The 16343-nt window shown below is 42.7% G+C and overlaps 1 protein-coding gene across 1 annotated transcript in view; it reads left to right on the top strand.

The window, feature by feature from the left end:
- Positions 1 to 1249: 1249 nt before the first annotated feature.
- Positions 1250 to 16343, top strand: part of si:dkeyp-19e1.3 (bromodomain-containing protein 4) — a 124752-nt gene continuing 109658 nt past the window's right edge. Inside the window, exon 1 of the mRNA XM_041837624.1 lies at positions 1250 to 1474. The gene's annotated coding sequence lies outside the window, so the exon portion shown is untranslated. The remainder of the gene's footprint in view (positions 1475 to 16343) is intronic.

The following is a 16343-nucleotide window of genomic DNA, read 5'->3' as shown; positions in this document are numbered from 1 at the left end:
CAAAAAATACAAAATTGTCTTATTTTAATATTTACAGTCTATGCGCATCTGGATCAATGAATACATTGTCTGACTGATTACAATTTACATTTGGTGTCCTAAGGTTTCTTATGTCATATTTTAACATAACAAATGCATTAATTTAGTAATTTATTATATATTATGAAATATTTACACAATTGAAATATCAATGGTCAGAATGACCGTCATGGACATTCTAGTAGCCATGGAATTCTGGACATGGTATAGAGCAGCATGGGGACACGTTTTCCTGAAGGAAGGACCTTAACACCCAACTATGACTGAAATATTCTGCTTTACGAAATGTTATGCTGTTTTCAAATGAAACACAATACCTTGCTCTTGTTGAAGCTTTTAGTTTTATGACTGGAATCACAGATGATGAATAGGCGTAATTCGTTCAAGTTAATTTGGCGCTTTCACTTTTATTATCAGCCCAGAAATAAAGCTGAATGATGTTATGTCCTCTGAGAAAACAGTATAATTTCCTGGACAGGTCACATGGTCAGGAGAAACGGTTCCTGTCTGGGGGCCAAAGGGTTACCTTCACCATCATCAGTTACAGAGGAGAGGCGACTCTGGTTGTATCTGTTACTTGGGTTAACTTAGTATGATTATCTGGTAGGGTAGTATTTTTACCAGCTGTGTGTGTCAAAGCGCTTGTCTGGTAAAGTAGTAGCCTCTTTCTCTTTAGTTTGTAGAAGGTCGGGCTTGTCACTCATCTTCCTCTGTTGGTGGATGCAGGTCTTGACAGAATATTAGAGGATTTAATGTTTTAGAAGGGACCATGCACTCAATCGCCCGGTAGAGGGCGTAATAACACCAGAGATTGTTGTACAAGCTTTTCAGACCTATTCAGTTTTCAAAGATAGTGATTGATGGATAGGCCTATATGGATACATATGATACACGTCTTATCTTGACTTTCTGCGTATTTAAGGAAATTCTCATTAGAATTGAATGAAGACATATTGGAATTCATATTTTGTAGCTATACTAGCCCGTCCCCGTCACGTTTATCACTGCTCTATCGTGCGCATTTTGTGAGAAATCCATTAACCATGTATCTATCATGTACTATTATATCCACCTGAGTAATTATGATACCGTGGGAAGTAACCTAGAAGACAAAACCTTTCACCTCATTTGTCTTTCCTAAAACCCCTTGTCGTGTGTGTGCCATATTTTTATCCTTTGAGCGCCTCCTGCCGCTGCTGCGCGTGCTCCATTCTGTCACTGCTGGCATCGAGACAGCTGCAAGCTCGTGGCAATGCATCTTTCGAAAGAGAGGGAGGGAGAGCAGCAGCAGTCGTTCAATAGATTGGGCAGTCAGCAAACTATCGCAGTTGTCTGGGTGATAGCTATCTCGGCTCAACAGTCTATGGGCGAGTAAAGAATGAGAAGAGAGGATTCTCTTACTGACTGGACAGCGCAGGAGAGTCACCCTAAAAAGGTACGGTATTTGTGCCCTGTTTGATTGAGTTTGTTAGCTAGCTAACATTAGCGCGAGCGACAGCCAGCCAGGAGGCTTGTGGTCCTGCCTTTGTGACCATGATGCTGTGAGTGTTCGCATTGTGGATATTGAAATGACATTGCTAGCTAGCCTCATTACATTAGCTATCTAATTTGTCACACGCTAGAGTTGATAAAGAACAAAAGCGTTGTTTTTCACTGAGGAAGTGTTTTCTTTTTGGAGCAGAACATGCTATTTGTGGCTCCTTGTCCAGCTAAGTTATTTTGATTGTCTTGTCTTGATGGCATAATATGTTGCTAGTAGCGGACTGGAGTGAAGGAAGTTTCTGATTAACTTTACCAACTGCGTGGAGCCGATACCGGGCTTTGTGGACTCTAGCTCCGACTACATCGATTCTCCCAAGGTCAATACTTAAAAACATTTAAATTATGAAACGCCCAGCTCGTACATATGTTTGTCCTCTGTACTTGCGAGCCTTTTTTTGTAAGCTGAAAAACATACTTTTTCAATAAACGTTAATCAAATACCACCATCGCCTGTTTCCTTTTTGAGATTCAATTGCCACATGCGCATTTGCGCTGAGTTGCCATTTTAGCGCAACAGCAATGAGCGAACAGTCGGTGGTTGTATTTGATTAACGTTTATAAAAGTATCGATTTCAGAAAACAAAAGGCATGCAACTACAAAGGACAAACATAGGTACAAGGTGGGCGTGTCGTAATTTACATTTGTTAAAGTATTGACTGAATCGATGTAGCTAGATTCCACAATGCCTGTTCTCGGCTCCACGCAGTTGGTTTAGTTCAGTTACTTTTCCTTGGGTCCACATAGTACAAATTCTGTACGTGACAAAGTACAGAACAGTTATAGACAAGGAAATCAAATAAATAAATAAAACATCTTAGAAAATACATCATTTTAAATTAAAAATAAATAAGTTAGATTGGAAAGACACCAAGGGACAACAAAAATACTATTTACACACTATTCATGTAAACATATTCTTATATACAGTTACATTTTAACTTTAGAAAGAGGAGAGGCACCATGATACAATATGTTTTTTTAAAGCTAAACTTGCTTTATACCTGAGTAACCTCTGATGGCAGAGCATTCCACGATGACATGGCTCTATACATAACTGAGTGACGCATTAAATCTGTTTTTGGTTTGGGTACAGGGAAGAAACCCATAGTGGCGTGTCTGGTGGGGTATGTATGTATGTCTGTCTGAAGTGTATGTAAATAGATTATACAAGAGGTTAGGCATTTTAAACACACAAATGTCCCTTAAAAAGACTAGAAGAGACGTAGTACATTTGTTGATGTTAGTTCTGTGTGCTGTTAAGGGCAAGGCGTGCTGCTTCTTTTTGGAGCCAGCTTCAACTTTGCTAGGTCTTTCTTTTCTGTGCTTGACCATATTACCGGACAGTAATCAAGATGGGACAAGATCAGAGCATGAACAACTAGTACAGTTGATCTTTGTGTCAAGCTCAGAACATATTTTTATAACAGACATACCCCTCCCCATCTTCACAGCAACTTTGTCAATATGTCTTGACCATGATAACTGACTATCCAATGTTAATCCTAGGAGTTCAACTTTTTCAACTGAGGTCAAGGTCAAGAGAATGCTTTGAACCAAATACAATGCTTTTGGTTTTAGATGTATTTAAGACCAGTTTATTGTTAATTACCCATTCTGACACTGACTACAATTCCTTGCTATGAGTCAGTGAGCTCACTGGCTGTAGGTGCTGATGTGTAGTGTGCAATCATCAGCATACTAGGGCTGACCCCAATTAGTCGACTGGTCGATTGTTTGGTCGTTAGGCTGAGATTTGTTTTAGTCGAGCAGTAACAAATATATATATATTTGCGCCTATCTCAGTGAACTAATCCATTGTGGAGGCCTAGACTAAAAGCCAATTTATGCTTGATCCGAAAATGTGGTCGGAGGCTCCATATGGAGAGTGTGACGCAATTGTGGAGCGTCTAGAGGCATGCAGAGGCCAAATCGAGCTCCGTACCGCATCGCCACGCGCCTCCCAAATGTTGTAATAATACGGAGGGCTCTGTATAGCTCCACATTGACATGATTGGTTGAGGGTAGGTGGGAGCGGTACATCCTGTATAAACACAAACTCACTTCCTTGACAACAGCTCTGCACTGCTCCGTGAAGCCAAGAAGTATGAATGCCCTGACTTCTACTGAGGCCATATCACCGTAAATGCTGCATGGCCAATGCAGAAGTCTGATTGACCATGCGCCCAGATGCACAATGCACTTCTCTCTCCAGAATGCGCTCTTTCCCACCAATTTGTGCACATTCATTGTTTCATAACTTCATTGTGAATTGTTTGCGTTTGATTGTTAGTGTATATCAATTCCCTATTACATACAGTGAGGGAAAAAAGTATTTGATCCCCTGCTGATTTTGTACGTTTGCCCACTGACAAAGAAATGATCAGTCTATAATTTTAATGTTAGGTTTATTTGAACAGTGAGAGACAGAATAACAACAACAAAAATCCAGAAAAACGCATGTCAAAAATGTTATAAATTGATTTGCATTTTAATGAGGGAAATAAGTATTTGACCCCCTCTCAATCAGAAAGATATCTGGCTCCCAGGTGTCTTTTATACAGGTAACGAGCTGAGATTAGGAGCACACTCTTAAAGGGAGTGCTCCTAATCTCAGTTTGTTACCTGTATAAAAGATACCTGTCCACAGAAGCAATCAATCAGATTCCAAACTCTCCACCATGGCCAAGACCAAAGAGCTCTCCAATGATGTCAGGGACAAGATTGTAGACCTACACAAGGCTGGAATGGGCTACAAGACCATCGCCAAGCAGCTTGGTGAGAAGGTGACAACAGTTGGTGCGATTATTCGCAAATGGAAGAAACACAAAATAACTGTCAATCTCCCTCGGCCTGGGGCTCCATGCAAGATCTCACCTCGTGGAGTTGCAATGATCATGAGAACGGTGAGGAATCAGCCCAGAACTACACGGGAGGATCTTGTCAATGATCTCAAGGCAGCTGGAACCATAATCACCAAGAAACAATTGGTAACACACTACGCCGTGAAGGACTGAAATCCTGCAGCGCCCGCAAGGTCCCCCTGCTCAAGAACGCACATATACATGCCCATTTGAAGTTAGCCAATGAACATCTGAATGATTCAAAGGAGAACTGGGTGAAAGTGTTGTGGTCAGATGAGACCAAAATGGAGCTCTTTGGCATCAACTCAACTCGCCGTGTTTGGTGGAGGAGGAATGCTGCCTATGACCCCAAGAACACCATCCCCACCGTCAAACATGGAGGTGGAAACGTTATGATTTGGGGGTGTTTTTCTGCTAAGGGGACAGGACAACTTCACCGCATCAAAGGGACTCCAGCTGGTCTGCGCATGCTCTGAGGACGCGGCTAGGGATGCCGTCTGGGCCGGCAGCCTTGCGGGGATCAACATGCTTAAATGTCTTACTCACGTCGGCTACGGAGAAGGAGAGCCCACAGTCCTTGGTAGTGGGCCGTGTCGGTGGCACTGTGTTATCCTCAAAGCGGGGGAAGGAGGTTTTTAGCTTGTCTGGAAGCGAGACGTCGGTATCGGCGACGTGGCTGGTTTTCCTTTTGTAGTCCTTGATTGTCTCTAGACCCTGCCATATAAGTCTCGTGTCTGAGCCATTTAATTGTGACTCTATACTGATGTTTTGCCAGTGTAATTGATTGTGGAGTGAGTAGCTACACTGTTTGTATTCTGCCATATTCCCAGTCACATTGCCATGAGTGGCGCAGTGGTCTAAGGCACTGCATCGCAGTGCTAGCTGTGCCACTAGAGATCCTGGTTCGAATCCAGGCTCTGTCATAGCCGGCCGCGACCGGGAGACCCATGGGGCGGCGCACAATTGGCCCAGCGTCGTCCAGGGTAGAGGAGGGAATGGCCGGCAGGGATGTAGCTCAGTTGGTAGAGCATGGCGTTTGCAACGCCAGGGTTGTGGGTTCGATTCCCACGGGGGCCAGTATATAAAAAAAATATATATATATATACACAGTGAGGGGAAAAAAGTATTTGATCCCCTGCTGATTTTGTACGTTTGCCCACTGACAAAGAAATGATCAGTCTATAATTTTAATGGTAGGTTTATTTGAACAGTGAGAGACAGAATAACAACAAAAAAATCCAGAAAAACGCATGTCAAAAATGTTATAAATTGATTTACATTTTAATGAGGGAAATAAGTATTTGACCCCCTCTCAATCAGAAAGATTTCTGGCTCCCAGGTGTCTTTTATACAGGTAACGAGCTGAGATTAGGAGCACACTCTTAAAGGGAGTGCTCCTAATCTCAGCTTGTTACCTATATAAAAGACACCTGTCCACAGAAACAATCAATCAATCAGATTCCAAACTCTCCACCATGGCCAAGACCAAAGAGCTCTCCAAGGATGTCAGGGACAAGATTGTAGACCTACACAAGGCTGGAATGGGCTACAAGACCATCGCCAAGCAGCTTGGTGAGAAGGTGACAACAGTTGGTGCGATTATTCGCAAATGGAAGAAACACAAAAGACCTGTCAATCTCCCTCGGCCTGGGGCTCCATGCAAGATCTCACCTCTTGGAGTTGCAATGATCATGAGAACGGTGAGGAATCAGCCCAGAACTACACGGGAGCATCTTGTCAATGATCTCAAGGCAGCTGGGACCATATTCACCAAGAAAACAATTGGTAACACACTACGCTGTGAAGGACTGAAATCCTGCAACGCCCGCAAGGTCTCCCTGCTCAAGAAAGCACATATACATGCCAGTCTGAAATTTTCCAATGAACATCTGAATGATTCAGAGGAGAACTGGGTGAAAGTGTTGTGGTCAGATGAGACCAAAATCGAGGTCTTTGGCATCAACTCAACTCGCCGTGTTTGGAGGAGGAGGAATGCTGCCTATGACCCCAAGAACACCATCCCCACCGTCAAACATGGAGGTGGAAACATTATGCTTTGGGGGTGTTTTTCTGCTAAGGGGACAGGACAACTTCACCGCATCAAAGGGACGATGGACGGGGCCATGTACCGTCAAATCTTGGGTGAGAACCTTCTTCCCTCATCCAGGGCATTGAAAATGGGTCGTGGATGGGTATTCCAGCATGACAATGACCCAAAACACACGGCCAAGGCAACAAAGGAGTGGCTCAAGAAGAAGCACATTAAGGTCCTGGAGTGGCCTAGCCAGTCTCCAGACCTTAATCCCATAGAAAATCTGTGGAGGGAGCTGAAGGTTCGAGTTGCCAAACGTCAGCCTCGAAACCTTAATGACTTGGAGAAGATCTGCAAAGAGGAGTGGGACAAAATCCCTCCTGAGTGGCCAACTACAAGAAACATCTGACCTCTGTGATTGCCAACAAGGGTTTTGCCACCAAGTACTAAATCATGTTTTGTAGAGGGGTCAAATACTTATTTCCCTCATTTAAAATGCAAATCAATTTATAACATTTTTGACATGCGTTTTTCTGGATTTTTTTGTTGTTATTCTGTCTCTCACTGTTCAAATAAACCTATCATTAAAATTATAGACTGATCATTTCTTTGTCAGTGGGCAAACGTACGAAATCAGCAGGGGATCAAATACTTTTTTCCCTCACTGTAATGTTTGCACTCACTAACTGTAAGTCGCTCTGGATAAGAGCGTCTGCTAAATGACTAAAATGTAAATGTTAAATGCGGTGGTTCACGCTTTCAATTTTGCGCGAATGCGGCCATCTATCCACGGTTTCTGGTTAGGGTAGGTTTTAATAGTAACAGTGGGCAAAACATCTATGCACTTCCTGATAAACTCAGTCACCGTTTCAGTGTATTCGTCTAAATTATTTTCGTAAACTACCCGGAACATATTCGAATCCGCGTGATCAAAGCAATCTTGAAGTGTGGATTCCGATTGGTCAGACCAGCGTTTAATAGTCCTTAGCACGGGTACTTCCTGTTTGATATTTTGCCTATAGGAAGGGAGGAGCAAAATGGAGTCGTGGTCAGATTTGCCGAAAGGAGGGCGGGGGAGGGCCTTGTAGCCACCCCGGAAGTTCGAATTGCAATGGTCGAGGATTTTAGCAGCCCAAATACAACAGTCGATATGTTGATAGAATTACGGCAGCCTAGTCCTCATATTTGCTTTGTTAAAATCCCCGTCTACAATAAATGCAGCCTCAGAATATAATGGTTTCCAGTTTACATAGTCCAGTGAAGTTCTTTGAGGGCCGTCGTGGTATCAGCTTGAGGGGGGGCATATACACGGCCGTGACTATAACTGAAGAAAATTATCTTGGTAGATAATACGGTCGGCATTTGATTGTGAGGTATTCTAGGTCGGGTGAACAAAAGGACTTGAGTTCCTGTATGTTACTACAATTACACCATGAGTCGTTAATCATGAAACACATACCTACACCCTTCTGCTTCCCGGAGAGATATTTATTTCTGTCTGTGCGATGAACTGAGAACCCATCTGGCTGGACCGATTTCGACAGAATATCTCCATAGAGCCATGTTTCCATGAAACAAAGTATGTTACAGGCCTTGATGTCTCTCTGGAAAGAAATCCTTGCCCTGAGCTTGTCGACTTTGTTATCCAAAGACTGAACATTAGCAAGTAATATACTTGGAAGCGGTGGGTGGTGTGCGCGCCTCCTAAATCGAACCAGCAGGCCGCTCCGAGTGCCTCTCCTCCGCCGGCGATGTTTTGGGTCAGCCGCTGGAATCAGTTCAATTGCCCTGGGGAGAGCAAACAAAGGATCTGCTTCGGGAAAGTCGTATTCCTGGTCGTAATGCTGGTGAGTTACCGCCGCTCTAATATCCAATAGTTTTTTCTGGCTATTTGTAATGATACAAAACACTTTCTGAGCAAATAATGTACAAAATAATACATAAAAAAACAAAATACCGCAAGTTTCCTTAGAGCTAGTCGCGAGGCCAACATCTTTGTCGGCGCCAGGTCAAAGAAAATGGTATTTGTCACATGTGCCGAATACAACACCTTATAGTGAAATGCTTACTTAAAATCCCTTAACCAACAATGCAGTTTTAAGAAAAAGAAGTGTTAAGTAAAAAATTGATAAATAAAAATAAGAAAATGTAAAGAGCAGCAGTAAAATAACAGTAGCAAGGCTATATACAGGGGGTACCGGTACAGAGTCAATGTGCGGGGGCACAGGTTAGTCGAGGTAATTGATGTAATATGTACAAAGTTACTATGCATAGATACTAAACAGAGAGTAGCAGCAGCGTTAAAGAGGGGGGGGGGAGGGGACAATGCAAATAGTCCTGGTAGCCATTTGATTAGCTGTTCAGGAGTCTTATGGCTTGGGAGTAGAAGCTGTTTAGAAGCCTTTTGGACCTAGACTTGGCGCTCCGGTACCGCTTGCCATGCGGTACCAGAGGGAACAGTCTATGACTAGGGTGGCTGGAGTCTTTGACAATTTTTTGTGCCTTCCTCTGACACCGCCTGGTATACAGGTCCTGGATGGCAGGTGATGTTGGTGATGTAAAGCAAATTATGATCAATAACATCAAAGGCTGCACTGAAATCTAACAATACAGTTAATCTTATTATCCATTTATTTTAGCCAATCACAAGTCATCCGAGGTAGTATAGTACAAGTTGAGTGCCCTTCCCTACATGCATGCTGAAAGTCACTGTTGGTGAAGTTCATCAAACTTCCTTCACCGTGGAGTTTACTCTGCTAATGTTGCTTAACTGTATACCATGAGTGCATAATCCATAGGTTAGGCTGTACAGTGCATATAAGTAGGCTATGCCCCCAATGCAAATTTGATTTCAAATACATCCACAGTGAGATTTTCAACATATTTACTAATAGTCTTTTGCTGAATTTATATAACATTCCAACTTGTTTATCATTATCTAGTCCAATTATGGCATGATTCCACTATTTTTATCCGTTTGCATCAGTTTCAATGGGGGACTTTTATTTTGAAGGCAAACTGCCGATTCCACTATTGTTGCTCAGGCTAACGTTGTTCACAACACACTGGTTTGAAATGAGCGCTGTTTAGCCTACCAACGTCAACGATTCCAATCCGTCAATGGACTGTACTGTAGGCTACAGCTAGCAAGACTAGACTAAATAAACTGAAAGCGTCTGTCTCTCTCTGTGTGTGAGTGTGAGATCTTTGGTTGTCTATAAATGGCATTGGTTCTTGTCATTGTGTGTGACTGTGAGTCAAGAGTATCTCTGCTATAATTGGCCATACTCTGCTTGTTTTCATTCTGTTGAACCTGAGCTGAAGACCAGCACAGGAAACGGATGTGTTGTTTTGGGTGGTTGGTGAATGGGCTTACTTCCTTTAGCATTTGACAAAGATGGTGTGGTGGGGAGGGCTGAATCAAGTGGAATAGACGTACCAAAAAGTAAACAATAATTTTGTCATCCTACATAAACTTTATTATTGGGCTATTTAACCTGCATTTTATGTAAATTTATGTTTTGTTGTGATGGGTGTAATTGAGCAAGTTTATCTGCCTTGTTAATTAAATGGGTGGGATTGTATGGGTGAAAGCCAGCATCTTGGCCATACCAGCCTTCCCTTAACACATGTTGTAGCTGTTTTGACTTGAGGTTATCGTTTGTTATGGGTGCCAGGTAGATTGTGCCTACCAGAGAAAATATAGATTTCTCCTGTTTGTTTGAGAGGGAATGAGTCCCGTCCAGTCCGTCAAGACTACACCAATACAAAGGACTTGTGTAAAAGTCAGTATGGAAATACCATTTTCAGAAACCCTTAAAACATTGGAAATAACTTCAAAACCACTGTTCTTTTGCGTTTGTTGTATTATTATAATAATCACACAATCAATAAGTCACAAAACAATAACATCCTTGGTTCATTGGTAAATGTCCCTTACCTCGGGCCTAAAAAGTGTCCAGCCCGGTAAATGAGTGTAGTGAGTATCAAATCTCAGTAGTCTTCAACTACAACTGACCACATAAATCAACACAGAATAAATCACACTAAAACAAATGAAATACCTTATGCAAAAAAGTTGTGGTCAGCCAGACAATCCAATCTGCCAACAGATCTCCAGCGGAGAAAGGCCACAAAGAAACACCTGTACACAGCCATTCTGAAATTAGCCCACCCAACTACCTCATCCCCATACTGTTATTTATTTTGCTAATTTGCACCCCAGTATCTCTATTTGCACATCATCTTTTGCACATCTATCATTCCAGTGTTAATACGAAATTGTAACTATTTTGCACTATGGCCTATTTATTGCCTTACCTCCATAACTTACTACATTCGCACACACTGTATATATATTTTCTGTTGTATTTTTGACTTTATGTTTACCCCATATGTAACTCTGTGTTGTTGTTTTTATCGCATGCTTTGCTTTATCTTGGCCAGGTCGCAGTTGTAAATGAGAACTTGTTCTCAACTGGCTTACCTTGTTAAATAAAGGTGAAATAAAAAAGATGTGTAGTCCAAAGGAAGAAATTAGTGGATCCGATCTTGGTTAAACTTGAGACAAGGGTACAAAGCGCACTTTTTTTTAAAAAATACAACAAAACAAACAGAGTAAAGAGGCTTCGTAACTGAGGGTTGAACACGTCCTCATTCGCACCACCGTCACAACCCATTTTTGCGCATCCATTGCTGGCTATTTAATAGGGAATTAAAGGGGAAGTGCCCCATCGGCAGGAGAAGCACTGAGACGGTTCAGACAAATTCAGGGCCGTCACAACGGACACACACATCACACACACACCGTATATGCTTCCGTCTCCAGAAGTAGGTCACTAACCGGCCTGTATGTCATGTCATGCCATTTGTGGAGCTTCTACTACCCTAGAGGCATCTCACTGGAGTTCCCTTATACATATTTATGGAAAAGAGAGGGGCTTCAGACTGGGCTAATATGAACTGTCTGGGGTAGTGATGTGTGATAGAACAATGGACACCAGTCAGAGGATCTCTGTCACTTACCACCCCAGTGTTATTATTCACCACAGATGTGAACAGGCCCTAAAATTAACACCCACCACCTGCCAAATGCGGGTAGATTTTGACATTGGTGGGTAAGATGTCTGTTTCACTAGCCACGTTGGCGGGTGGTCAGGGCTCCACAGTGCGAGCATTTCACTTGCATTTGTGAATAAAAAATATTCGCTTATGAACACATTTATAGTCAAATTTATGCTGCAGTAGCTGTTTTCAAAGCATTTCTGCCGTTTCTGTTTCGTTGCTGGTCAATTCAAAGTCTTAACTATGAATCCTAGATAGCCTATCACACCTCGCCAAGGCAGCAGCTACTCTTCCTGGGGTCCAGCTAAATTAAGGCAGACACAAATTTTTAAACATTACAATACATTCACAACAGATTTCACAACACATTGTGTGCCCTCAGGCCCCTACTCTATCTACTACCACATATCTACAACACAAAATCCATGTGTACGTGTGTGTATAGTGCATATGTTATTGTGTGTGTATGCATGTCTGTGCCTATGTTTGTTGCTTCACATTCCCCACTGTTCCATAAGGTGTATTTATCTGTTTTTTAAATCTAATTTTACTGCTTGCATGAGTTACTTGATGTGGAATAGAGTTCCATGTAGTACTGTGCGACACCCATAGTCTGTTCTGGACTTGGGGACTGTGAAGAGACCTCTGGTGGCATGTGTTGTAGGGTATGCATGGGTGTCCAAGCTGTGTGCCAGTAGTTCAAACAGACAGCTTGGTGCATCCAACATGTCAATACCTCTCACAAATACAAGTAGTGATTAAGTAAATCTCTCGTCGACTTTGAGCCAGGAGAAATTGACATGCATATTATTAGGGTCGATGACGTATAAGGATTTCAAATGTGAAAAAATTAGAAAAGGGATTTATTGAAAAATTTGAAACACTTTTTATGTTCCCTTGTGTGTTACCTATGCACTTTCAGGGTATGTCGCTAAATAACGTTAAATTGTTTTTTTAAATGTGATTGTTAAATTGACCTCCTAAAAAAAGCAAGGAAGAGTAAAATATGAATATATACATGGTCTCAAATATTCAACATTTTAAAGAAGTTATAAGTTAGAGTATAATACACTGATCAAAAAAATTAAGGGAACACTTAAACAACACAATATAACTCCAAGTCAATCACACTTCTGTGAAATCAAACTGTCCACTTAGGACGCAACACTGATTGACAATACATTTCACATGCTGTTGTGCAAATGGAATAGACAACAGGTGGAAATTATAGGCAAGTAGCAAGACACCCCCAATAAAGGACTGGTTTTGCAGGTGGTGACCACAGACCACTTCTCAGTTCCTATGCTTCCTGGCTGATGTTTTGGTCTCTTTTGAATGCTGGCGGTGCTTTCACTCTAGTGGTAGCATGAGACGGAGTCTACAACCCACACAAGTGGCTCAGGTAGTGCAGCTCATCCAGGATGGCACATCAATGCGAGCTGTGGCAAGAAGGTTTGCTGTGTCTGTCAGCGTAGTGTCCAGAGCATGGAGGCGCTACCAGGAGACAGGCCAGTACATCAGGAGACGTAGAGGAGGCCGTAGGGAGGGCAACAACCCAGCAGCAGGACTGCTACCTCCGCCTTTGTGCAAGGAGGAGCAGGAGGAGCACTGCCAGAGCCCTGCAAAATGACCTCCAGCAGGCCACAAATGTGCATGTGTCTGCTCAAACGGTCAGAAACAGACTCCATGAGGGTGGTATGAGGGCCCGACGTCCACAGGTGGGGGTTGTGCTTACAGCCCAACACCGTGCAGGACGTTTGGCATTTTCCAGAGAACACCAAGATTGGCAAATTCGCCACTGGCGCCCTGTGCTCTTCACAGATGAAAGCAGGTTCACACATGTGCACATGTGACAGACGTGACAGAGTCTGGAGACGCCGTGGAGAATGTTCCGCTGCCTGCAACATCCTCCAGCATGACCGGTTTGGCGGTGGGTCAGTCATGGTGTGGGGTGGCATTTCTTTGGGGGGCCGCACAGCCCTCCATGTGCTCGCCAGAGGTAGCCTGACTGCCATATAGGTACCGAGATGAGATCCTCAGACCCCTTGTGAGACCATATGCTGGTGCGGTTGGCCCTGGGTTCCTCCTAATGCAAGACAATGCTAGACCTCATGTGGCTGGAGTGTGTCAGCAGTTCCTGCAAGAGGAAGGCATTGATGCTATGGACTGGCCCGCCCGTTCCCCAGACCTGAATCCAATTGAGCACATCTGGGACATCATGTCTCGCTCCATCCACCAACGCCACGTTGCACCACAGACTGTCCAGGAGTTGGCGGATGCTTTAGTCCAGGTCTGGGAGGAGATCCCTCAGGAGACCATCCGCCACCTCATCAGGAGCATGCCCAGGCGTTGTAGGGAGATCATACAGGCACGTGGAGGCCACACACACTACTGAGTCTCATTTTGACTTGTTTTAAGGACATTACATCAAAGTTGGATCAGCCTGTAGTGTGGTTTTCCACTTTAATTTTGAGGGTGACTCCAAATCCAGACCTCCATGGGTTGATAAATTTGATTTCCATTGATAATTTTTGTGTGATTTTTGTTGTCAGCACATTCAACTATGTAAAGAAAAAATTATTTAATAAGATTATTTCATTCATTCAGATCTAGGATGTGTTATTTTAGTGTTCCCTTTATTTTTTTGAGCAGTGTATATCTTTTGTTTTTCACTGGACGATCCCTCATTTTGAGTGACTGTCAACTACAACTTCTGTTAAATAAACGAAAACCATTTTTTCTCTTAGACTGAGCTTCTCTCTGCATTTTTGAGATTACAATAAAATATATATATTTTTTACATTAAAAACTCTGGTCGTACCAAATGAATGGCGCCGGAGAAGAGGGCTGCCGTTTTACAGCTCTCTAACCAATTGTACAATTATGTGTGTATTTTCGTGTTATTTGTAATTTATTCTGTACATAATGTTTCTGCCACTGTCTCTTATGATCAAAAATACCTTCTGGATATCAGGACAGCGATTACTCATCTCGTAATGGATGAATATTTTCTCGACCACCTTTACTCCACACACAGAGACGCGTACAAAGCTCTCCCTCGTCCTCCATTTGGCAAATCTGACCATAACTCTATCCTCCTGAATCTGCTTATAAGCAAGAACTAAAGCAGGAAGCACCAGTGACTCGGTTAATGAGGAAGTGGTCAGATGACACAGATGCTAAGCTACAGGACTGTTTTGCTAGCACAGACTGGAATATGTTCCGCGATTCTTCTGGTAGCATTGAGGAGTACACCACATCAGTCACTGGCTTCATCAATAAGTGCATCGATGACGTCGTCCCCACAGTGACCGTACGTACATACCCCAACCAGAAGCCATGGAATACAGGCAACATCCGCACTGAGCTAAAGAGTAGAGCTGCCGCTTTCAAGGAGCGGGACTCTAACCCAGACTCTTAACCTCTTCATCACTAGGCACCTGGCTAAAGTGCCTGCCTCGAAAATGCATGCCCAAATTGAATAGAGTATATCTCCAAAACAACAAAGGCTATAAACATAATCTTAGTAGCAAAAGAAAGGTAACACGTGAGATAGTTAAATAATTAATGTGGGTCTTACGGTGTACATGAAGCTAGAACACAGCATAAATTGGGAGGTTTTGATTCCGCCTGAAAGTCACTTCAGGTTTTATAGGGAATGCTTTATTGGACTTATGCAGCTGCAGCCCCTAAACACTATGGGACCACAGCCCAATATCTGAGTACTTATGTGTAGTTTGATGCCAATAAAGTAAAGTAAACCAAAGTTGTAGGGGTTTTAGTTGAAGTATGTTTAGGCGGATTACCAAATGGAGACATTTGGGTAGATTTGGGCACCATCAGTGCCATTTGACTTTTATCAGGTACCAGACAGCAAAAGTCATTTAATTTCACTAACATATCACTATATGTGTACATTCCATCAAAATACAACTGTTTTGATGTTTCAAATGTTCTCCCAGACCTCTATACGTGTTCCCATTAAAATAAACCATACAATGGGAAAGTTTGACTCTAAACTGAGCAGATTTATTAGAAACTATAAACAACAAATTTAAAAACAAAATGTCCACACATCCCAAAACTATAAACAATGATATGGTGTCCTTGGGTGGGTTGTCACACAAAATGTAGACCCTTTTTACCCTAAAACTTGCTGTCGTGCCAATCCTTGAAACAGTTACGCTTTGATGTAAGGCACAAAGGGACTTGGCACTTCCTGCAGTACACAGGTGTTTTCACTTTGGGGACGCCAACATCCAGACATCTCCTTCAGTTCTTCCTGTCTTTGCTGGCATCATCACTATAGTATTCTGGCATGCAGGATGTTGGTGGTGGTCATGGAGGTTGTGCTTCAGACTGTTTAGCAAAGCTCACCATTTCTGTGAGTAGCTTTTCCCTGAACAACTTCTGTGTGTACAGCTTAGTGGGGTTGTACTTATGGAGTTCTTTGTGAAGTAGGAAACTATTTACAACAGCAATATCAACAAAATGAAAAAGAAAAGTCTTATACCATTTCATTGTCTTGTGGTGAACACTGTAGTATCCAATCAATGCGTCGACTAAATCCACTCCACCCATGCTCCGGTTGTAGTCTGCTACCGCATCTGGGACGGGCACAGTTTTAGTCTGCCATACACCACCCTCTTTTACTTTCCTTTTGACAGTTTGTCCACTAAATGCTTAATGTACAGTGGAGCACATGGTTACCTCACGTGTGTCCATCCATTTTACAAATAATAAATTTCCTTTGCGTATCCACCACAAATCTCCCCTTTCTGCTTTTTTTGGCAGGTTGTTCCTT

The sequence above is a fragment of the Coregonus clupeaformis genome, chromosome 19, assembly GCF_020615455.1.
Source record: "Coregonus clupeaformis isolate EN_2021a chromosome 19, ASM2061545v1, whole genome shotgun sequence".
Classification (NCBI taxonomy): Eukaryota; Metazoa; Chordata; class Actinopteri; order Salmoniformes; family Salmonidae; genus Coregonus; species Coregonus clupeaformis.
This window is presented reverse-complemented; position numbering and strand designations above follow the sequence as displayed.